Here is a 26,203-nt window from a genome sequence, read left to right as displayed (position 1 = left end):
CCAAACAAAGGAGGAAAATCCTAATGATTTTCTAACAGAAGATGCAGACGGAAGTTGGGCATTATCAGACATGGGACAACGAATCTGGGAGAGAGGATACATGCCCAAACTACAGGAAAGGTTCAGCTGGAGCTTATTCTATCTTAGACTCCAAAGCTGCTCAAATGCACATGAATCTATTGAAAAATCATGCTCCTCATTGCACTGAGACAGATAGTATTGCCATGAAGGACTATTAAAAAAAATAAATATAATATATATGCTTTATATGTACACATATATATGCACAGACAAATAAGCACACATTCATGTGTATGCACAGAGGGAAACTTTGAGGCTTTATTACGTGTTCATTTCATATTGCCATTAATTTTATGAGAATTTGAAGCTCTTCAGTGAATCATTCTATTCTACATAATGATGGAATATTTTCATATTGGAAACTGTTAATATGAAGGTTAACACATTAAAGAAGAAAACCATAATAGTAACATTAATAAAAGTAATATTTATTTTTTAAGAGGACAGCTGGCTACATAGAAGCCCAGATTTGATTAATGTCTTTTACTTATTAGTCTCCTCAGCTTTATATTTTTTTCTTTAATACATTTATGTTAGTTAAGTGCATCAGCTATATTATAAGTTCATTCCATCACTCAGCTCTTTCTCTATCTAATAATTGATTTCTGAGTTCTCTTTCTATTTATCTATATTTTCTTTGTCATTTAAACTCCATTCTACTTGACCTGAAAGCTCAGCGAGATAATCAGTCTTGGAAGGGCATGTTAGATAATACGAATTTTGGACAGATATATGGCTCATTAGGTAAAAATCTGTCTGGATTGCTAAACCCAAACTGTGGTGGTGAATGGAGTTACATCCAGCTGGCAACTGGTAAAATGTGGTGTTCCCCAGGGTTCACTACTGGAGCCAGTTTGGTTAATACTTTTGTCAATGACCCAGATGAGGGGATCAAGTGCACCTTCAGTCAATTTGTAGGTGACAACAGGTTGGGCAGCAGTGTTGATGTGCTGGAGGGCTGGAAGGCTCTGCAGAGGGATCTGGACAGGCTGGATCAATGGACTGAGGCCAATGACACAAGGGTCATCAGAGCCAAATGCCACATCCTGCACCTGAGTCACAACACCCCCAGGCAGTGCCACAGGCTGGGGGAAGAGTGGGTGGAAAGCTGCTCCATGAGAAAGGACCTGGGTAGTCAAACTTTGGAACAGGTTGCCCAGGGAGGTGGTTGAATCACCATCCCTGAAGGTATTTAAAAGACATGTAGATGTGGCACTTGGTGACATGGTTTAGTGGTGGACTTAATAATGCTGGGTTGGTGGTTGGACTTGATGATCTCAGACATCCTTTCCAGCCTAAATGATTCTATGATACCTTTGTAGAGTTTTGTGCTGAATTTGAGGCCTGAACAATTTACAGAAGTGATTTTTATGATGTTATGAAATATCCATGTATTCTCTAACTGGTTTTATTTTAACATAGGCACCTCTATACTACTTCATATTTTTTCTACTGTGCTATCTGACTTTCTTCAAGTAGGTTTTAAGCAATGACTTTTAGCTGGAACAGCTACTATTTCATTCATCCTCTCTTGGGTGTGCATGCTTTATTTTTTTATGTGTATCATGTATTCTACATCTTGACTCTTAAAGGATAGGTCATAAAGGGCATTGTGAATGCAGAGGATCTGGCTCAGATCTTCTAAGGATTCTTCCTACAGTCTTGAATAAGCCCAGAAAAAAAACCCCAATTTTTTCTTCTTACCTTGAAGTACAGATTGCTTTAATAGAATGTTGATTTGGTTTTGAGTACTACTTCCTGTACCCACCTCTTGTTATTCATTTTTTAAATGAAGTAATCCTAGAGTTTTATCTTTCTGGAAATCTTAAACCAATATTTCATAGAATGGGTACTTAGATATACTTGATGGCATCCTATGTTGCTTTAGCAGGATATAGATTTATTTAGCTTTCTGCAGGATAATGTCATCTGTTTCAGAAGCAGCAGTTGCATGTGTATTTAAAATGTCATTATTGTTGTCTCTAAGTCGAAAACTAGGCCACCTATTTTTTAATGACAATGAACTCAGCAACAGCACACTCTGTGAATAAGCATTGTGCTATTTTTGTTCAATTTATAAGATGGAAGTCAAGCAAAATGAGGCATTCAATGTTCAGATAATGAGAGAAACCACATGAAGGTTTTACTTTTTTTCTTTTCTTGTTGAATTCCGTTGAACTAGATAAAACCTTTAGCCTCTAGAAAGTAAGAGAACTAATTAAGCTAAACCCAAAATTCTATGTTAGTGCAATAGACTAAAAAAATAAATACTTCTACCTTGGCAAAATAACAATGTTTGCATTTTTGTTGTCATTTACAAATAATAGTGATTTTCTCTAGATATGGTTTAAATGATCCAGTCTTTTCCTTCAATTAAAAGTTATCTTTTGATCAGTTGTCAAAGAATAACCGAATTACTAGGTCTAAAATTTATATTTTGCTCTGGCTTTTTACTGGGTTTATAACACTGAATCACATAATTTCTGACAAATGTCAACGTCTTACAATTTGACCTAGATTTTGGCTCTTTTCCAGCACACATGGTCTAGTTTAGGTGTCATATTAGAGAAAATCAGGTTCTGCACAGAGTATCCAGCCAAGTACACTACCTTATTCCCAACTGCTAAATGTTGACCCTTTCTTATATGTATATCAGGTTACTGTTTAAAACAATGTCCTTGGGAATTATCAGCAAACTTTACTTTCTGTTATACACTAATATTATACATGGGAGCCAATTATTGAAAGTGTTATGAACAGATGGTTCACTAAAGAAAGAAGTAGTATTCAATAATGAAACATAATGGGCAGTAGACTACATAAAAATGTTAAAAATCTTCCACCTTTTTGACACTTGAGGAATAAGGTTTAGTTGTTATTATTTAATCTGTATTTGCATGGAAAACCACTGCTTTTCATTAAAATGCCTTCATTTTGGAACCTGTCTGTAACAGATCATTATTTTCCTGGCTTTAGAGGACAGTTATAGATGTCCACATGTATATGCAGGTGTTCATGATGAGCCCTTCCTGTTCTCTTCATCTGCAGTTCTTTTAGCCAAGAGTTTATGATAAAAGAGTCAAAAAACTTCTACCAGAAAATTAGTTTCACTCCTAGGATGGTTTTGGTTTTTTTTTTCATTTTAAAATTACAAGTAAAATTAGCTGAGCTGGTCTTCACAGCTCTAAGTGGGCTAATTATCCCATTGAATTTTAATCCCTCTGAACGAAAATATTCAAAGAAAAAAAAAGTCAAACCTAGCTGACAGAGAATATACCCACTCTTGAACTCTGATTAATATATGTGCATTTTAGAAGACATCATTCAGTAGTTTAACATCTCTGGATGATAGGTGAATATTACCTGAGAGTTACCTGTCATTCAGACCACCCATATCAGATACTTAGTGTGAAATACATCTCTTTCTTCATGTTTTCCTTTAAGATCCATGTGACTTCCCACACTGCACTATTAGGAAGCTACAGATTCTTATAATGTGGTATTTCTATTTCATTAACAGAAAATAAGGAATAAAGTCTTTAAATCATTAACATTCACAATGCCTTTGAGTCCCTGTTTAGGTACCTTTTGTATTTTCCAAAGGGCTGACTTTGAACCGATAACTTCGAAAGAGCTCAGAGGGAAGGAACAGACTTCCCCGAAGAACTGGAAAAGCTATTCTCAAATATCTATCTCATAGATTATAAAATGACTTTAAAGGACTGTTTGAATAAAATTAAGTATTTCCATTTTTTGATCAAAAATGTAGGATAGGAGAGAAATTATTAAAAACTATGATGGAAATTGAAGGAATGCCAACATCTCTTACAGACTGACGGTTTTGAGTCAGTTTTAGAATGGGAGTGGTAAGAATAACCAGTTGATTTTACCGAAATCTAGTCAGCCATGCAGAATTGCTAAAAATGCTTCAGACGTCTCCTTCCATCCAGCAAATACAAGGCTGCTGTGCTGTAGCTGATTGTTAGGATTCAAGTTAAAATCTTATATACAGAAAGCCTCTCTTAAACTGATGAACCTCTTAAACACATTTTGTTGTCTTTTATAGTATAGTTACATATCTAATATAGTATCAGTCCCCTCAGAATGAATACATTTGATTTAAGATTATTTTAGTGTCTTCATAACCATAAAATGCTAATCCCTGCAGCAGGACTTAGTTTTTCATCTCTCATTGAGTAACACAGGGCTTTGAGAAACTGCTGCTATTCTTAGGTATAGAAGCCATGTGCCGGTTATTAATTATGGTTAAGCCTCAGAAATTGCAATTTTCAATGAGAATCTTACTCATTAGATGTTTTACTGAACATCTCATTAAATAATTTGAACTAAATACTTGAGAATATTGTGAAATGTTAACACCTGAAACCTCTGGCTGGACTTGCCCTATAATTTCCTTTCACTTTTCTGCTTTTCCCCCTGTTGTGCTACAACGAGGTAAAAACCAGCTCTAATTGACCATCTCCCATCCTCCAGCCAACATTTTGGCAGGTGCAGGCTGCCTGCAGGTGGTCTCTCTGGAGTCTATCAAGAAAGATGCTTAGCTTCTGGCATCTGTCATGGAGCAGAGCATGCTTTCCAAAGGAATCACTCAACTGATGTGGACCCTGCTCTTCACAGAACAACAAAGCCAATCTCCCAAGTGGCTTGTGGAGTACTTGATGATACATAATCAGGACCTCCAACTGTTACAAAATTTTTTTCCAAGGCAGGATGAGAGCTGTAAATAAGAAAACTGGGGAAACAAAAGAATTTTTTCCTTAAAAATCTCAGTGTTGTTGGTTGAAAGGTTTTGTTTGGTTTTGGTTTTCAACTGAAACCTTTCTCTAAACATTAAAAAAACCCAAACATACTTGTAGCACTGGTATTAGCTCAGAATATATAATCTAACCAGTCTTGTGGCTTTGAAATTAAGAGTTAACAATTTATTTATGAATGAATAATTTTTGTTGAAGTAATATTGCATCTTCTAGCCCTGTTAATTTTGCACGACACAATTCCCATTTATTATCATATAAGTTTTTTATTGATTTTATGAAAATAACTGTAACAAGAAAATTAATGAAAATTTTTGTCTGCAACATCTTACAAACAAAATGAATGAAGAGAAGGAAACTTCTGCTGAGGTTTACTGGTTTTATTATTCTTCCATATGTATTATATATGAAAGGCAAACGAATTGCCAATCAATTATTTTCTTCTCTGATGTGATACAACATAAAAATTTTCTTTTCATATGTCTTTCAAAAACATGTTTATTTTTATCAGAGAAGCATTTTTTTCTTATAGCAGGAAATGTGTATTTTAGCTGAAGCACTTCTTTGTCCTCTATTCTGAAAATCATATTGATATGGATCTGTGACTCTTTCTCTGGATCAGATCCAGAAAGAGAAAAAATTAGTTTTGGCTTGACACTAGTTAAAGGTTTTTAAGTAAGTAACATTCTGATTCTGCTGCAGAAAAATGAGAAGAGGAAAGCCAGAGAGTTTCTCATGATGATCTTTTCCTTCATGGGACCTTAATGTCCCTTGGAACTGAATGCAATGAACAGATAAAAATTCCCCCACAGAATATCCAGCTGGGAAACATATGCTTCATGCCACCTCTCCAAATCAAAATTAAGATCAGAGAGAAGTTGCAATGGAGTCTACTGGGAAATGAGTTCAGATCTGAAAAGATGGGCAAGAGTACAGAAAATGTGCTGAGAGTATAAGGAAATTTCATACATATACAACCACCCTTGGAGAAATTTTGTTTTAATATATAATAAACTTGGAATTTGAATTTCAGAACATCACATTTACAAAATTTTTCACACAGGGAACAAAAACTTAAATGACAGAAAGTTGCTTCAGCAAATAAGTATTTTTCATACTGTTTGCTAGTTTCATAAATATATATTTACACCCACCTTAAGGTGCAACTACTGAGAAAATTCTAGAAATACACCCATAAAGTAACAATAAATAAGACCATCAGGCCTTCTAACCAAAGTTTGTCTCTTAGAATTTTTTCACTGTAAAGAGGCCATTTCACTGAGACCATGTAGCTCTGCATTTAGAGGGCCACATATCATCTTAGGGGTTAAATATGCTTAAAGCATATCTAACAATAAAAATTCCATCAGTAGGAAAAATTAGTAGATTAATTTATATTTGTAATAGTGAGGGAGTTAAAAAGAATGGAAATTTAAAATATACATTTTTCATTTAGATGCAAAGATTCTAAGTATTTTATTAATTTATTCCTCTTCTCCTGACCCACACTCCTCATCTGTTCTGAAATATCTTGTGTATTGCTATAATTTTAAGTTTATTGTAAGAGAAGGCAGGTTTCATAAAATAACTTATATTACATGGATAGTGGGGTTTTTTTATATATTAAGTAACATATATTACATTAATCTTTTTTAAGTCGTTTTATCCTTGACAGCTTTCATATTCACTTAGCAGGAAAATCTCTGGGGCATTCTACTAATTGTCAACGAAAAAAAGTGAGAAAACTAGGCAAACAGCATAAACTGCATGAGAAGAGTGGAATTAATGTTGAATTTACGTTTCCTCACAAATTCCATTTAGAGTATTTAAGATTACTCCAAATGCATGATATATAGAATGCAAATATATTTGAATATGAATGTATTTGTTTGCCATTAATGACATACTGCATGATATTCTTCTAATGCATGATTATTAGTAGTATTAGTGTCACTATTACTAATATTTTATCAGGAAAAAATGTTTCGAAGCTAAGAAAACATAAAAAAAACTTCCCTGTGGAATAACCAGATCTTTGTGGCTGAAAGGGAACGTCTGCTTAGTTTTCCCCTGTTCTGCTGTATACAACAGCCTCATTACACAGTCAAACCAAGAGTTCCATGTAAACACTTTCTAAGGCTGTTCTGAATATTACTGTTGCTGGCTCCCTTCCTTGTGGAAAAGAAATAATAGCAAAACTGCTGTGAAATCAAGAGAAGCTATCTTGAGCTGAAAAATAAAATCACTCAGTTATAGAATAATACTTGTCTTAAAACCACTTCTCAAAGGAAGGTTCTTCCACAGTGGTTTTATGAACAAATTTGAAATTTTACTTTCTCCACTCACAAATTTGATTTCCAGAGGGTGTTAATAGTTATGCAGAAAAGAGCTGTAATGTGTCATAGAAGGCACTGCCTTCTCTTCCCTTATTTATTACGATTCTATCATTTTCTCTTGAACATTTCTATGTAGTTACTATGCACTGACTTTTGCACTATATTATTCATTTGTTATGTTTGCTATTTATTTGCCCACTCAGCAGGGTACAGATTGTGTGTGGGCATACGTTCTTGCATTGTGACTGCACAGCTTGTTTGTGGAGGATTGTAGCTATCCCAGGACAAGCTCGTGGAGTCATTGGTACTCAAGAACTGGCATTGTGCAAATGAGCCAGTTATAGTCCCAGCTCTGGGGAAGGTGTGAGAGAGTGTCCTGTCAGTGTGTCTGCCTCATTCTGCAGTTAGCTTATTTGAGAGAAGATGGAAATCTAGACCATCCTGCTAGCTGGCTCAACTTTTCTGGCCCTTTCTAGAAAATAGTTTGTGTTCTGATGGACAGCGTTTTTGTACCTGGGAGCCTGTGTGTGCATCATGTACCTCTTACATGAATTGAGTCTTTCATAGATTAGTCTTGTGGAAATACCATGATTTTATCCAAAAAGGGAATTCTGAATGAGTTTTTTGAGGAGCCTCTCAAGGTTGCTAGTGCAGATTATACAGACCATATTTTGTGCTCATATGAAATTTTGTTCTTTGTACTTCTGTGTATATATACAAAGGGAAAGATTAAACTAATGTGGCTTAAGTGATGAAGTTTCTGCACCTCCTTTCCTTAGCTTCATTGAATATCCCTTCAGGATTGAAACCATGTACATGAGGGAAATGCCTTTGGTCAAGATAATGGGAATCTTCAACCACTGTTCCTGAACTTCAAGCGATGAACTGATGAAGCAAGCTCCAAGAACCCAGGTGATTAAAACCTGTTGAAGAAATCAAGACAGTAAAGCAGAAATATATACACACTGAAACAGCTGAGGGATTTTAGAGAGCAACCTGGGAAGTTCTGCTCTCTGACAGATTTGAAAGTCTTTGCTGAGACAGCACTCTTCCTTGAGAACATGCCTTACTGTATCTCACACTAGAGTGACAGGCTTGGTATACTATGAGACAGAAATATAGTCCTTTCTAATGGATGATAGTGCTCAAATCTCCTGACGTCCCTGGATAAAAATGAGAACAAATCTTAAATATTTTTGAATGATTCTGGTTCCTTCCTGTAAGAAAAGGGATATTACAACAAGAAAAGTTACACTAAGGGTAACAAGGATGAGCAAAGGTATGACATGGCTTTTGTAAGAAGGGTGTTTAAACACACCAGTCTGACCTGGAAGAGAAATGATCTAAGGTAGATATGGCAGAATGTCAGGAGTGTCAGGGAGAATGTAAATCGGGAAAGATTTTTTACTGTCTCTTCTAATACAAGTTGTAGGGAGCATCAGATGAGACAAGTATGTCTCAAGTTCTAAACAGAAAAGAAAAAAGGAGATACTTCTTCAGGTGTAGCTATCCATGGAATTCTCTGCCACAGGAAATTAGACATACTCTGAATGTAAGTAACTGAGTGTCACATTCATGAAGGAAAAAAACCAGTGACGGCTACAGAACTTGAGTAGTACCTTTCTACACGGTGTCCCTAACCACTATAGATTTGATGTGCATTTTAAGGAGTGCCTTTGCAGGGATCGTTAGACATCTGTTATTGGCTATGTCAGGTACACAAAATGGGGATAACTGCTTCTTTGGTCTGATATGATATGACTTATGCTATTCCTGTAAATGTCTCTTGTTACAGAAAATTCTATTACCAAACTGTAATTCCTTACTGATGTCCACAATTCCCATTAAGGATTACATTGCATTTGGAAACTGACTTCTCTGGTCACAGAGGTAAAAAGAACATCTGTGACTTCAGAGCCATGAAGTAGCTAGAGAAGCTTGCCTTTACACAGATGTTATGCCAGGAAGAGGGGGGACTCTATAAAGTGCCAGGGGCTCAGGGGGAAAAAACCTCGAAACCATACAAGCAAACCAAGCCCTTCAGCATAGTCTATGATATCAAGCAAAAGTTAATAATACTGCATAGGTATGTAGTAGTTAACGATGGGACTATTTCAAGTAAAGAGCACATGATTTTCTCTGTGTGAGAAACCTGCTCACGCCTTGCATGTGCGTGTATGTGTGATGAGTTAAATTAAACCTGCAAGGGAGTAAAGGGACAACTGTTCCTAGTCACCTGTCAGTGAAAATGTCCTCAATATTTTATATATACAACGTGTCACAAAATGGACATATGCTTTCAGAAGTGTCTATATACCCATGAAAGATTTTCAAAAGCTAATCTGAAAGGAAATGGGACTGTTTCTTATGAAAATGTCTCCCATAATATTCACCACAATACCTCTTTTTAAGAAACAACTAGAAATAAGCTTTTTGCTTTAATGCACACTGAAGTGGTATAAAATAGGGTTATTTTCATTTTATGAGAGATAGGTAGCAGTTTTGTATAAGGATATGTTGACTCTCTATTTTAATGTTAAGAAAGCTATCAGTGTCTGGTATAGACTACACATTTCTGAATAATATCTCTATCTCCCCATTGATGATGAGACATTTTTTCAGAATTGGAGACAGAACACAATGAACTGTCCTTGTTTATTCTTTTGGTTGATTAAGCTTACAGTTTCATAACATCTTTTGTCTGGTTAACTTTGAATGGGTTTTTGATTACTAGGGGACATCATCCATGTATTAGTCCTTTGGGTCTCCCTGGAATTGCCTGTGATTTCACTCTCTATGTAATCCATAAGAATGTTAACTAAGAAGGAGTGAGTGAGTAGGGGTAACTGTCAGTATTTACATTTAGGACCTTTTCATAAAGAATACCTGTCCAGTATTACTGTCTAGTTACTGTCTCATTTCTGAATCAGTAAATAATGTTTGTTGCTTTCTTCTAATAAGCAAACACTGAAAGGAGAGAAAATTAGAGTGATGGTCGAATTCAATTCACCAGACCAACACAAAACAATTATGTCAATTTCATAAACTGGGATTGCATTAGACCCCTACATAAACAGCTTTATCCTTTATACTTTGAAGGTGTTATTACTCTTAAAACATTTCAAGCTATTATTACAGGAAAATATGAGACAATGACTAATAGCATGCATTTTTGTTGCAATTATGTCCAAACTGAAGCAGATTAATACAAAACAAGGGAAAATCACTATTATGTCCACATGTACGCTTAGTATCATAAACATGAAAAAAAAACCCGAAGATCTTATTTCTGGCTTCCAAACAGTATTTAATAAAGCTGGTGCATTATTTTATTGGTCATCCCTTAATTTCTACTTCATTTTCTGCATCCTGTGATGTTACAGATAGTTAATATGCAGTTAATCAGCTGTCAGTAATATATTTGTTACAATTTTCAGAAAATTGCATTTAGAGTGATTCTGTGTAGAATATGAAGCACATATTAACAATGTTGTCCTTTACTTCAAGTAGTTTTTGTCTGGAAGATGAATGCATCTGCTCTTCTTTTGACAGAAACACAAAGCTTTCAGCTTCTAGAGTATCCTGTCAGCGATCACTCTTCTCACTTTAAATCAAGTCATTTTACCCTATACCATTTGCATATTAACAATAATTAATTATTGTTAATAATAATTGCAAATAATAATATATTTGGAAACATTTTCATGTTGATTCATTAATGAGTCTGATACTCAGTTTTTTAGGTCGTTTTAAACTTTTATAACAATTAGCAGAGCACATGCATCTAAAACAGTGGCTCTTTGTGAGTTCTTTTCACATGTCTACTTGTCTGTCCTTGATGATACTGTGATACTTTAAAGATGGATAAATAATGCTACCAAATGAAAATATATTGATTTAAGTCCCTCAGGATCTTGTACACAGACAACACTGCTGGATAGAATCAAACCATTCCACTTATGGTGAGCTAATAAAGAAAAATTCCCCTCTTTACTTTTTTTTATTAGAATGAGACATATGTACTGCTGACATTGGACATTTGTCCATTATTTATGTGTAAGCATCAGAAAATCATGAACTAAAATAAAGAATGAAAAACCAATGTAAAGCATGTTCTTCAAGAATAGGAAGGATAACTGGTTGGAATTTTTTTGCACACAGAAAAAACATACACATCCATTCTGATGTACAGCTTATTAATTTTAAAATGGAGGTTTGGACTTGAAAAAAAATTATTTAGTGTTTTAGTGAAAGTTATGAACTGCAAGACAGTTGAATTGACACAAACTCTCAAATACATAAACATTTAATTTCGTAGGTTTTTAAAAACAACATATCTAGACTTTCCAAGTACAGGTAGAGTATCTAGTTCACTGCAACAGCAGTATCACAGTTAGCTCTTGCAGTGGAAGTTACATGCACACAGATAATTAGTTTTACAGGTTATTTAAACCCTGAAGAAGGAGCACTGGACTGATATGGTTGGACTTGTTCTTAAAACTCCTTCAGAAGCATCCCTGAGATAGACTTATCCTCTATTCAAACCCCACATTTTGGTGAGAAATTTCACTTTCTAATTAAAAGAGATAAAATCAACCTAAAATTAACATTTTTTCTCTTTCGAACTTTCTTCTCGCATGTTTGATTCAGAGGAAAAAAAAAGAGAAAACTAATCTACATTAACGTACAATCATAGATCTCTCCTCTAGGTTTTTGTTTTAGAATTGTGGGGGAAAAATGTCAAACAACTATAAATGTAAACCCTTGTCACTTGGCACTAATACAAATATTCTCCAAGATAGCCCATCCTTGGGCCTCAAGTAGCTTTCTGTCCAGAAGGAAAGTATGAATATTGGTCATTCAGGCTGGTATTAGAAGGGTGTCCAGTTCAAACAGTTTGAGAGTTTTCTATTGAAGATGGACTAAGTCACATACAAGGTAGGCATTTCTGATGGCAAAAACAGGCATGAAATGTAAATTGAAACCTAAATTTCATCACAGGACCTTGAAGGAAGGACAAGAGTCTGTGAGATGATTTGCTGAAGAGCCAGTGGAGGGTTTCAAGGAGGGAGCAACCATAGTCTGTCTAATCGCCAGCTAAGCTAATTTTTAATGGGCTAGAAAGAAGAGCTGCTAATGCCTAGACCTAAGCTGCATTCATATTTGCTGGATAAACCCAATACTTCATAACCATTTCCTGAATCTTCTTTTATTCCTGAATCTTCTTCTAACTATTCTCTTTGCACAAAAGGGCTATTCCTTTCATGGTTAAAGTCTAACAGTAATGCACTGGAACACATCAGCATGAAATATAGGGGTTTATTTTTATACATTCTTGATCATATTTTTAAAGAATAGATACTGAAACCACTTTAGGGCATAACTGAAGAGACCTTTTAAAATGTCCCTGCTGGCCTTATTGTGCTGATGAGCCTGATAGTGAAACTGGCCTTGCTGATATAATAGTGTCTTTGCTAGGCTGTAAACAATGGCTTTAATCAGGATACTAAATTCTTTACAGACAAAATTGTTCTTTCAGGGTTTCCTGATTTTATGGAGTCAGAGCGAGTGTTCTGTTTTTGCTCCCATTGTGTAATTCTCCCCACCTTCAATGTCTTCTTATCCTTATAAGTCTTGACAACTAAAGACAATTGCTTAAACTACTTTTAATGCACTGACAGCTGTTAATATTACAGATTACTGTATGTTGTAAGTAATGTTTTTGCTCTGTCTTATTGAAATGGAAAGAAAAGATGTTCTAAGAAATTCCTTTTGGCAACAGGTTTCATTCTGTTTCTGAAACATGCACAAGAAAAAGGCAGAGGTACACCTTTGTACTCAAACCCCTCTCATCTTCTAAAATGTTACGTGCACTGGGGAACTGATGATTACTAAACAGTGCACCCATATCTCCACAACAGAAGTACTGATTACGATATTGGGATACAATAGTAAACCAGAAGAGAAACAAGCATTTATAAACACAGTGAAAAGACCTTTCCAGCCCTTTCAATTGATGTGGGTTTCCTCACCTTCACTCCCAGGCTCAACTTTACTCCTCCACTGCAGATACCTGTCCTCACTGCTTTGTTGTCACCACAGGTTATACTTCTTCCTTTCAGGGATACATGGAAGTCTGTGGTCAAGCCATAGTGGTTTAGCTCATCTGTCCTTTCATTTTCACCCTTTTCTTGTGCTTCAGGTTGGTCCTCCACGGGTCACTGTTCCTTTGGGGGAGTGGAGTATCAACACCCTAAAACTTGGTGTTCGCCTCTATTCTCTTGCTCTGCTTTTCCCTGCCCCTCTCTGTCCCCAGTACTTTCTGCCCTTTCTTAAACACACTTCCACAGTGGCACTATCATCTTGGCTTGGGGATTGCAGTGGATCCATCTGGAACTGGCTGTGTCTGGCACAGGGCAGCCTGGTCTGCTCAAGGAGGTCACCTCTGCAGCCTACAACTGCCAGCACCTGGGCAATGCCACCAAGACAGTTTGCACATAAATTTACAACTCTGCATTGCATGACGTTTGCACATTGCAGGAGGTCTTTGACAATAGAGCCAAGGGAGCGAACATTCTTTCTTTATTTTAGATCATGATTTTCTGATGCTTATAGGGTGACACTCAGTTTGCTGCCCAAGCACAACAAAGTATATCACAGTCAATCACCTGAACCACTTGGGGAAGGATTTTGATATTTCAAAGTATGGCTTTAATACTTACCATTGAAATAAAGTGAAGAAGTCAACTGGGGTTTTTATTAGATTTATCTTATTATGAATAAGATTACTTTTTTGTTTGGTTTGGGTTTTTTATATTACTTTGTAATATTCCACAGCATATAAAAGAATCAGTGAAATGAAAAGTCATTTAAGCCAAATAATAAACACTTCATCTACAAAATGTAGAAATGGAGCATGTTCTTCTCTTCTGGAAGGCACTTCTTCATATTTGAAGTGTTTTGATAGATTATGACTGCACACAGCTTTCTTAAGGGACTCCTCTTACATGTTCCCCTTTGAAATGCAGTCTATTTCTATTTCTATAGAAATCAGATCTATAGCTTTACCAGCTCATTTTTGTTCTTGTAAGGGGAGGTTCCAAAAAACAAAATTGCTACCTGTGCAGCATGCCTGCAGTCTGGATTTGTGTAAAACCTTTTTAAGGATTCTTCCTCTCCTACTCAGATGAGTCAAAAAAGAGGACAGGAATTAGGGTGGTCATGCCAGTATATCTACGGCTTGCTAAATCTGTAAAAGAAACCCCAAACTTACTGTGGCCCTCAGGCAGTTCTGCTTACTGCAGTAATAACATATTATAGCAGAAGCAGCTATACCCCTTAATATCTTTTTCACTGATACTTTCCATGAGAAACATACTTTTCTGTAGTATGTCCAGGGTTAGCAAGAGTCCTTAAATATTTTAAAGAGTCATAGAATCATTTAGGTTGGAAAAGACTTTTCTAATCATTGAGTCCAGCCATAAACTTAACACAAAATCCTCCAGTTGGATTGAGGTTTGTCTGTGTTATCCCTTCAGGGACAGCTGCTTAAGGAAACATTATGAAATGTAGGCATAGGGCAAGTGCTTCTGGAGCTTGGTGTATAAGTTTGCTCAGGTGGGGGTGATTTATGAACTCTTGAATGTTGTTGTTCCTCATTTAGGAATTGGTTTTGACAGAACACCAATATCACCCAACGACCTATCTACCCATGTATGCAGTATTTCAGTGTCTCACCTCCTTAGGGCATGTATTAAGCATCATTTCTAAGGTGGATAAAAAAAGTCTACTTCTTTTCCTCACCAAAATAACCTCCAACTTGAAGAAAGGTGTGTGAAGCTCGGCAAAATAGTTATAACCATATGCTTACCTCCATGTATAGCCCTATCAAACAAAAGCCTGAATATTTCTGTGGCCTTTCCACTGCCAATCACTGAGGAAAACAGTGTCTCATAACTCTCTATATAAAATTCAGATATCTGAAGAGATAGAAGGGGACACATGCAAGTCATTCCTCACAGAGTCTGTCAGCTACACTCTGCCTGCCTGTACTCATTCTGATTATAAAATGAGGTAGCTCTAGTGTGGTCTCCTGTTTATCCAAGTTGTATTTTCTAGAGGGGGTGTCCTGTGAGCTGTGGATTCCTGGAAAGAAGCAGCTCATATACTTGCCTATTGTGCAGTCTACATGCAGGAGCACAGAGTGATTGTACAATTTTTCTCTCACCCTAACCTCAGGTAGGGTGGAAAATTTCTAGGTGCCCTGCCAGTGTTTGCAAGTGTGGATTGTTCAATGCTGTCTCTTTTTAATTAAGGGAGGTCAAACTGAATAAATTGAGATCTTTCATCAGACTTAACAGTTGCTTATCAGTCATAATATTTTAGATATATTTTTTAGGAAATAAAGCCAAAAAAACCCTGCAAAATCCAAACCTGCAATCCGCCATATAGTTCTTTGTGTGGTGGGAAGAATGAAATGTCACACTGGGATATGAATTCCAATACAAAGCTTTTAAGCATCTAAAATGCAAACTTATTACTGGCAGATGTATTTCTATTCCGAATGAAAAATGTAGGCATATTTAAGGTTCAATAATATGGAATCATATTTTTAGTAAAAGCAAAGAGGTTAGTTTTCTGATTTCCATATAGAATATATGCAGGCTATTTTCAAACTGAGATTAGGCACAGTTTACCTTTTGCTGACAGTCACTGTTTCCGGACAAGAAGACACATTTTCACAGCAGTGCATAATGAAATATTTGTATCTTATATTTTACTATATGCTTTTCCCCAGTTACTAAAAGGTGCATCCAGTTATGCTCATAAATGCATCTATTAGTCCTGATACCATATACATGTGACGTAGACTAGGGAAAATATACAATAATTTGAAAAAAAATAAAAAACTCTTAATGTAATTCTGTCAATGTCTCAAAAAGGTAGATAAAGCATTTCTGTAGCTGGCTGATGCTTTATGTGTTTACCAATAGGAATCAGCAAGGTGCCCAGAAAATGCTTCTTACTTGACAGGTTTGGTTTTTTTTTATTCCTTGTCCTCATATTTTTTGTTTAATAGCATATGTAAACTCAAAGGTTGGCACTGCAAAATAATCAGATTGGACCAATTACTAGGACAATGATGAAGACACTAAAATAATCATATCAAGTAAAATCTAATGAGATGTTGGCACTTTGTAACAACCAGCATCTATAGCAAACAAACTAAATCTGAAAAAACAAGAGAGGAAGATGCATTACTGTGTCCCAAAGATATCTTACTGATTTGATCTATAGTATATCTGACCACATGCATAATAGATGCCTTCACAAGAACAAGGTAGGAGAGTGCCATTGGAGCTATGCCCTTGTATCTCAGTTAAAGACACAGATACAGCCATTAGCTTCATAATGCTTCTACTTATTCTCCACACAAAAATGTTCCAGCTCTGGTTTCTGAAGTTTGATATAAAAGATAAGCACTGAGAGGGTGCACGAAAGAGACCAATCCCATCTTATTAGATGGCTCTTATCTTTCAGCTCTTTTTTTTTTTTCTACCATAGAAGCTTTAGAAAACACAAACAATAGAAAATAATATAAATCAGGTAACTCAACTCAAGACAGCTCAGAACCAAGGAGAGAACTCCATTAACTAAAGAAAATCAAGCACTTTAGGTGTGTTAAACACCCAAAAGGACGATTCCAGTGTCACAAATTTATTTTTATGCTTAGGAAATGTACACTGATCAAGTACCAATGTAACAGATGAATTAATATCTGTAGCTCCCCAACTATTGCAAGCTACTTTTCCCGTTTCTTAAATGAAGCTTTTATAGACTCGTGGCTTTGAGCAGCTGGTACAATTGAGTTGTGTGTTTCCAGCAGGTCTCTGACAGGAGATACTATAAAGCCAATTAACTAGAAAATAAAAAAAGATTCCGCCTTTCCCTTCCAGCTTCTTGTCTCACTCACTCAGGTGTGGCTTCAAAGTGTGCTGGCTGGTTCACAAAAGCACCAGTCTTGTGGAGTGCTATAAAACCAGAGTAGAACTAGATGCCATTCATTTTCTTACTGATGCATGATTGCACAGTGTGAGTGTTATGATTCATTATTGAGAGATACCTCTGTCCAAATTAAGGTGCAAACAACTCCATATGCCAAAGTCAATAATACAGATTTTATTTAACAGTGAACGTGAGGGAGAGAGGTAGAAAGAAATAGAAAAGATGGGGGATGGGGAGGAGAGAGAGAGAGAAGGAGGGGCAAGGAGGGAGGGAGGGGCAAGGAGGGAAGGGGAGAGAGAGGGACAGAGAGAAGGAGAGGGAGAGGGAAAGGGAGAGGGAGGGCTGTCCGTTGGTTCTTCTTGACCCTGCTCTTCTTAGTAGTGGGGTTCCAGAAGTCATTCTTTTCAGTATTTATATATTTTAGCAAACAAAGGAATGCTCATTGCCTACACCGTTCTTTTATTCTATTGGTTAAATGATGCCCTTGCTTCTAATGCTAATTAGTCACATGATCCCTCTTGCTCTTCTTTTGAGTCAGTGGGTTTTTTGAGTTGGTGGGTTGTGATCTCCCCCTGCTGGAATTACCTTTTACCCAGTCTAAGCTGATTTCAGCTCAGTGGCTGAGTAGGCTTTTCGTGTGGCCCATCATTCTTTATGTCCACTGTCAGTGATACATTCTTCTCCCCAACTTTGTTAACCTCCCCCAAGGTCTCAGACAACAGTATCACCTTTATGTTATCTCAAGTTCCAGCTGTGGTCGCTTAACTCACAGTCTAAATTCCAGGTATCAGCAAAGGCATATTCAGGAGGGATTTGGTGGTAACAGATGCCATCCGTCCCATCCCTTGGGGTGATCTTTGTCTGACTGGTGATATGCGTATGAGCAGTTGCTTCTTTATCCAGTTTGCCACAGTGGGAATTTTTTTCTGGATGTACTACCCAAGATCTTGCCATGAATGGTATCACCATACTTGGTGGTGGGATTGTTTATTGGGGATGGGGGGGGGGAGGGGGAGGTGGTGAGGGTGGGAGCCTTTTCAGGGGCCTTTGTGTATTTGTTTGTGGTTTTTTTCTTTTTTTATTTTTCCTTGGGTTTTTTTCACCCTTGCTCTGGTAAAAAAATCCAGAAATAATATAATGAGATTTCCCCCAAAATTGTATCTCAATATTTTTCTGGAATGTGTAATTTAAAATTCTGAGTTTTACACAAGAAAAATGAAAAATGAGCGTGCTTCACTGTTCCTTTTCTCGTTTCAATCTATTTTATAGAAGATTCAATACTGGAGGGAGGCAGTCTGAAAAACAGGATAAGCCTCATTCATCGTTAATTTCCAAGTGTCGCAGTTAGACGTCTAAAAATCTCAGACGTATCTCATGAACAAAGATACACCTTCTAAGATCAAGTTCTGATCTTGCTAACTTTGCTGATTTTGATCCTACTGTTTTCAAGAGGAAAGCCTCTCATCTTGCCAAGTGGACACACCCTTGTAGATGCATCTTCAAATGGAAACAAATTAATAAATCACAGGGCTGTAAAATAAATTACATGGAAACAGCCAGATAACAAACTTAGTGAGGAGGGAACTTACAGTGTGTGGTGTTGGGCACAGAAACACATAGCTTATTCCTTGTTGGCTTTTTGCTAACTTCAAGGGCGAAAAAGAAGAAAACAGTTTCTAATGAAGTTGTTGTATTTTCTAGAAGCACATGTAAAGCAGTGTATTTTTAAAACAGAAAATTCTCAATCCAAAGTATAAGTGCTTGTTACCGTCACAATAAATGCTAGATAATTTTGCCACAAAGGACAGACAACAGTCTGGGATTATCTGAGTATTTCAAGGTATAATTTGCCAAAGAACTCATCAACTCTGTAGTCAGCAGCCGGAAGAGGAATTTGGGAACAATCGAGAAAGCATCTGTGTCTGAGACTGTAAACCAAGACGTCCCTTCCAGACCACATTTCAAACAGGAACCTTCTCAATACCCTGTTTTTCCTCTCACCACTGGCTTGTGGCACCTGAACCTCTGCTAACCTGTGATTACAGCTTTTTACTCTGTTTTTGCACAAGTGCAAATGACCGCATAAGCATGTGGTGGACCACAGCCTTGGTATTTCATTGAAAAAACATCATGATGCTCCACAGCTTCTTGTCCCTTGAGAATTCAAAGCTGTCCATGGAAGTAAGCACATAATATAAGAGTTCATTTATCTAGAGGAAAAGGGAAAATATTTGCCCGTTCTATTAGAATAACATTGTGCTTTTTTCAGAGTTGGTGTGATGTATCTTATTATTCATCTTTTTGATGCCTTCTTCCCATATTTTCATATCAACTCCAAACTCTTATATTCCCTCCTACCATTTTTTCTCTAAAGACTGTAATAATTTCTGGGATAAGTGGCCATATTAAATTCATATGCCTTTTACTATATCCTGCAATCACATGCATTATGGGTCACTCAAGGTGAGTCAGCAAATAGGATTTGCCATGAAGCTGTTTACATATGTACGTATACAAATAACAAATGCAGAATGCAATGTCAAAAAGCAAGGAAATGCAATCAAGAATTTATATAGTGGCATTACCAGCCAAGTGGAAAAATGCCTCTAAAACAATGAAGTCACCCTGAATCTGTCAGTTAAAAACAATTGCCAGTGTAATCACCACTAATACTACATGTAGAAAAGCAGTATCTATACAAGGAACAATTTATTTTAGAGTTGCTATTTGTTGGTATTGAAAAGAACAGTATTTCCCTCTTGCTTTTCCTTTCTCCTTGAAAGTGCTTTCTTTTTATAAGGAAGTGCAATGTGAATTGGAATAGATACAAGCCCTGGGTTTGAATTGAATTATTTCTTGATTTTCCTTTTAGGGCATGACCTGTAATCCCATAATGTTGTGCATGCCTATAAGTTTAGGTTTTTAACCAGAGGAACTTTGATATCTATTTTAGGTTCCCAGTGCTCTTTGATAATTTTTTATGCACTTTGTATTGCTGAGTACCCCACTGTGGTACCACCTGCATCCCAAATTTTTTTTGCCATGAAAAAAGAGTATAAAAAACCCCCAACCTTGTGGTTCAACAAACTCCAGATACTGTTTAAGATTCTAGGGACAAATTATATGCAGAATATAAATGTTTGAGAGAAATAGGTGAAAACAAGATAAAGCTTTCTGCAAGTAAATCACTTGTGGTCGTGTTTCTCCTGTGTCCCTTTTGGGATGCACATACACACATCTGCACACAGTCAAGCCATTATATTGGGGGTTCAGCATTGCTCACTCCAAAAGCATGTAAAATGGACAGAGCAGCACTTTCTGCAAGGACAGAGCTGCAAAGGGAGGGACAGGATTGGGACCAAGATGCACGGGGTTCATCCTAGAGGCACAGTCTGTCCAGAACTGTTGCTATAAATGTGTTTCCATTGCACAAGGAAGTGTAGCAGTCAAACAAAACTGAAGGTCAGTTTCCTACTTCTAATCTAACTGCAGCAATTTGGAGCTTAAAATGGTCTAATTTATCTTGTTTTTAATAACTACAGAAAATTTTCCAGCTAAGAAGCAGAAAGGAGCTTGAAGAACAATCCCATTCTTCTCAGCTAACTGGTTAGGGAATATTCCAGGGTCAGCTCCTGTGGTCACAATTATTTGGCATATACTAGCCTGACTAAAAAGAAAAAGAACACTAGCTGTGATATCTGCACTTGGAATGCACAATCTTTCACAATGAAAGTCAAATTAAAAAAAACCTACAACAACAACAACAAAAAAAACCCATTCCAACTAAGAACAAGGAAAAAAGTTCCAATGTTACATTGATCACTCAAGGAAACACTTGAAAGAATTCATAATACATTATAAATATTTTCTTTTCGTTTAGAAAGGAACTAACTTTCTGATTTTGCATTATGCCAAGGCTGAAATTTTTCACATTCTAATTTATTCCTTAGAAATCTTAATATAAATATTTTTTTCTAGAGAGGATAATGTTTATTTGAGGGCAGTTTCTAGTGAATTGCAGGTATTGTGCATATTAAACAGTAAAACGGTGTTTTGAATGGTTTTATCCTTTCTGAAAACTGAGTATCTTTATGTAAATAAATATTTGCAGAAGTAAGTAACAGTGATCTACAGTACATCTGCAAAATCCAGTCATGCTTTCTCTCCCATAATCTTTCTGCTGGTGCTTTGGTGCATGCTGCCAGTGTACTGTGCACAAACAGTGAGAACAAACTTTTTATCAATAAATCACTTGACATCATGATCTAAGCTGACTGGACCCTGGTTTTGAGGTTAGAGGTTTTGAGTGGCATGTGCAACTGAGTTCAGGAACTTCAAAAATTAAAATTTTCAGAAACATTCCACCAATATTTTATGAACATAAATAAAAGTAGTTGAAACCCTTAAAAGTTTGATGGGATGTTCAAGTATATCTGAAAGAAACTAAACTCATTTATACCTTTGGCACTCAGCTGGATTTCTGTTTCCTAAATCTTGGCTATCATATCCTGCCCATGACTCTTATTCATGAGGTTTAAAATTCGTAAGTTTGCAGGAACATAGTGGTTTTCAAGTGCAGAAGGACACACCACATCTACTGGAAACTTCCACATGACTGTTGCCATAGAACTTCATCCGTTTATTCCTTTCTATGCAAACTACTCATATTTCACTAGCATATGGCTATCTACTACATTTTAGAAGAGATCAAGTGATGGCACTTGGCACCTTTCCTAGACAGTGTATTTAGGTAATGTAATTTCATTACTCTGTCAGTGATTGTTTAAAAACAAAAAGTGTTTCGTTGAAGTTTGAAGTAGTCTAGCTTTAATTATCAGATGCTTCCAGCAAAGGCTTTCTCTATGAGATCATAGGCTTCCATTTTAGATTTTTTATTGCTATGAAGAACATACAGTATATATACAATGTGAGTAATGCGCTCTTTCTTTTGGTAAGAGAAAGATCATCTTGTCACTCAGAGGTATTTCTTCGTCCAGTTTCTGCATCACTTTTGCTGCTCTTCTAAGCTTTCTTCTTTTTTCAAACTGTAGGCAGCAAAGTTAAATAAACCTTTCTAGTATCAGTCTTGACAATGTCACATACAGTGATATACCTCTGTACTGGAAAATGATCCTCTATTAAAATCCAGTGATTTTCTATGAAGCCTTTTGCCCCCTTACTATGCAAATGAAAATAAATTCAATCTGTAATAAATAGGGAGTTTGTTAGTTGCTGTAAGTGAAATGAATTATAAGAGTTAATACTTGGCCTAGAAAAGAGCACTTAGCTTGTGTCTCCAGGACTAATAAATATTGTCCTGCTAATCTGCAATGTGTGTAGATAACACACTAATGTTGTTGTGACACTAGGTGTTTTGATACTTGTCTAATTAACTTACAAAAACACGACAACCATGGTAATGTTGTCAGTGCTGATGTAATGTGAGTGTTTAGGTTAGCCCCAAAATAAGGGAAAGTACATGATCGTGGCTTTTGTATGAATATATTAATAGATTATTTAAAAACCAGCATTTTGAGCAGTGTTTCTCTGGAGCTTTTTCTATAAGACAAGATGTATTATATCTGTCACTTATGTTTCTGCCAAACCATGAACTTGTGAAAGAAATTACTGCTAGGTTTTGTTCTAATGAAAGAACTTCTCCAGACTTTTGCAGTATGCGACAGTTAATTCACATCTTGTCTAGTTTTCTGCTGTACAAATGTTCAACACCCCAGAAATAACTTCAAATGTCAACTAACTACAGGTATGGACAAGCTTATAAAAAGAACAGGTGTATAGCTGTCCATGCCTCACTTGACAGTCAACACCAAGGATTTCATTGGCCTGATTTTTCTCAGCCTCCCACAGGCAGCTAATGTTGAATTATTTTAGCTATAGAATCATAGAATCATAGACTCATAGAATCATAGAATCGTAGAATCACAGAATCATAGAATGGCTCAGGTTGGAATGGGCCTTAAAGATCATCTAGTTCCAACCCTGGCAGGGACATCTTCCACTGGACCAAATTGCTCGAAACCCCATCCCACCTGGCCTTATTCTTCTAGGAATAGTCAAGAGGGATTTTTTTGGGCAATTCTAGTTTTCTAGGATGGAGTTGTAAATTTTGGAGATATAGATTCTTTTTCAGGGTCTCTGTGAAATTGTTTCTTTGACTATATTAGGACTCATTTAATGACAAGGTCTGATGCAGTCAACAGTTTCAATTGCTTGGAATGAATACCTATCCACCATTATTTGATACAGTACAAATCCATATGCCATTTAAAAAGGCAGTGATTTGATATTTATTTCCAGACCACTGAGAGGAACATTGAACAAGGTCAGGTCTAATACTAATGACTGCAAAACATTGCTAGCAACATCCTTGTTCAGGGGTGGTTCCACTTCATTAGCTACTTTGAGAACAGTTAGCTAGCCAATGTTTAATCCATTTAATACTAGCTTTATTGATATTATGGAGAATTAATTTATGCATTGGAAATTCCCTGATAAAAAGACAAATTCTTTGCAGAAGTGATACGTATCTTAAACATCAAGCAGGAAAACACCAGTAAACTCATAGAACTCCAATGCTTTGGAAAACAGAATTCCCCAGAGTTATAATTTCAATAGGAGTGATAATCTCTACTTAGAGTAAATTGTGTAAATAAGCATCCATGGACAGCATAGGTTTGTTGAGCTCAGTTTTCAGTAATATTTGTGACAGAATTTCACAAGGTATCACTGTGATGAAATTATAATTTTCTTCCTTCAGTTTTATAAGTCTTCTCAGGCTGAAAAAAGGGTCTGCCAGTTAAAAATCATCATAAGTCTTCCCTACATGTGTTAGTTATGACTGAAAATAATATTATGAAAAAAAATGAAATCAAGACATTGGAAATGAATCTAACAAACCTAGATCATGCAAACTGTAAGAGACTTTACTAGGAAAATCTGATCTTCCAGTGAAGTCAGCTTTGTAAATCTACTTCATTAGGGTTTTCTGGTTTGACTTCTTTTTCCCCTCATTGGTGAGAGTCTATCGGCATTAAAGATAGTAATCTAGGATTGCTGTTCACTTTCTCTAGCCTTTGTGGTGTCACAATTAGGTATCTGGCTAGACTTTTAGGTACCAGCTAAAGAGAAATCCTAAAAGGAATCAACTTCTGAATCTCTCTCTTCAATTTACAAGAGGCACATAAGTGATTAAATATTAGTCTGTAAAGGTAACCCCTATTCCTTAATATTCATTGCTACAACTGCTCCTAAAGTGTTCCAGAGAGATTCTTAAAAGCAGATTGTGTATTATTGTTTCATATTATGTTAAAATACTTCTCAAAAATAGCTGTCAGTCATAAGACAGGTGACAAGGTGGAGAAAATAGTGACCCTATAAATAGAGACACATATGCTTAGTTGAATTTGTGCAATTTAGTGAGAAGGTCATTCCTATCCACTCAGGTTTCCAGATGCAGAAGTAGAATTTTAATTCCGTACTTAAGCCAAAGCATGTATAGAATTAAATATAAAAATAAAAATATAGGAAAGAAAAGAAAAAATAGTTTCCCAAGTGAATATTTTGCATCTACAATGAATAGCAGCCAGGTCACTGAATGTTTCCAGATTTTATCCAGGTAAAACACGTGCACTTGCTGCTAGGTAGCATGATAATGAATTTTATTTCCAGAAAGACTGAAGATCAAAGGGAGCCAGGTTGATCTAGTGAGTTTGGTGGTAGAGCTGTCAGTTGAAAGACATTTTCTGCTCATATCTATTACCACAGAAAAGCTGAGACTGTCTTGGATTGCAGCTTCTTGAAAAGAAAATCAGAAAGTATTTCTACCCTCAGCCTTTTGGGCTATCCTTAGGACACTCACTGATTTGTTTCTGTCCATGGATTAGCACTTCAATCAAGCAAAAATGGAGAAACACATTTCACTGTGTGTCAGATTCCAGTGTGGGGGCAGAAGATGAGCATTTGAACTGGGAAAAAGTAAGTGACTGACTACAAGCATAAATAATTCTTGTGTCAAGGCTTTGACAAGTCATTTGTTGGAAAACCTATTTTACTGATTGCAGTCTACACTTAATAGATGTGCCATCCAGGGATGTGTCAGCTCCCTTGCAGCATACCAATTAATGGCAGTCACTGGTGGCAAAAGTAGCTCTTTTAATCTTATTTTAAAAAATGGCATACAATATAATTTCCTTTGTGGAAATGTCTGAATGTGTTTTATCTGCTGAAGAAAGAACACCGCACTTGAACAAGGTAGACAAAAACCTGCCAACCTCCCTGTGCCTTTTGACTAGCTTTCTATTTTGCTTTCTATTAGTGTTCACAGTTTTTAAATCTGATCAATAGTGAAGCAGTTTGGGCACTTGTGTCCCTCCTATTCACACTTTTATACTACTAGTGGTTTAAAGTTAATTGAATTTTGCCTTGACAACCCTTGAAATATTTCACATGAAAGTCATAGATCCTTAAATAGAATGCTTCAGTCTGTCAGACAGAGGCTTTTTCTTACTCTTCTTGATTTTTAATTACATGCATGAAAATCAGATATTGTGGTTTAACTTTGATCTAGAATTTAGACAACTAGTGTACTTGCACTGTTGCTGGAAAAACATATGCTTCAATCCCATCTAACCCTCTCAGTATGACTATCAGTATGTGAAATAGCTTAGATTTTGATTCTTCTCATTTCCTCAGACACCACACCTACAATAAGAATCTTGGAATAGAAATTCTTCAACTCACCTCTGAGATGACCTTTTACAGAAAAAAACCAGCATACTGTGCCAGCAATTGCATTCAAAACTTCAGTGAGTAGATCACACCCTTGGTTTGGCTAGCAAGCATTTATTTTTCTTGTTCAGGGTGATGTCAAGAGACTTAAAATCTCTGTCCTTGTAGATGTTCAAGATATGACTGGGCAAGATTATGAGCAAACTGATCTCACTCAGAATACTCTGAGCAGGGGATTGGACTAGGTGGTCTGTAATC

The sequence above is a fragment of the Corvus brachyrhynchos genome, unplaced genomic scaffold (assembly GCF_000691975.1).
Source record: "Corvus brachyrhynchos isolate BGI_N302 unplaced genomic scaffold, ASM69197v1 scaffold124, whole genome shotgun sequence".
Classification (NCBI taxonomy): domain Eukaryota; kingdom Metazoa; phylum Chordata; class Aves; order Passeriformes; family Corvidae; genus Corvus; species Corvus brachyrhynchos.
This window is presented reverse-complemented; position numbering follows the sequence as displayed.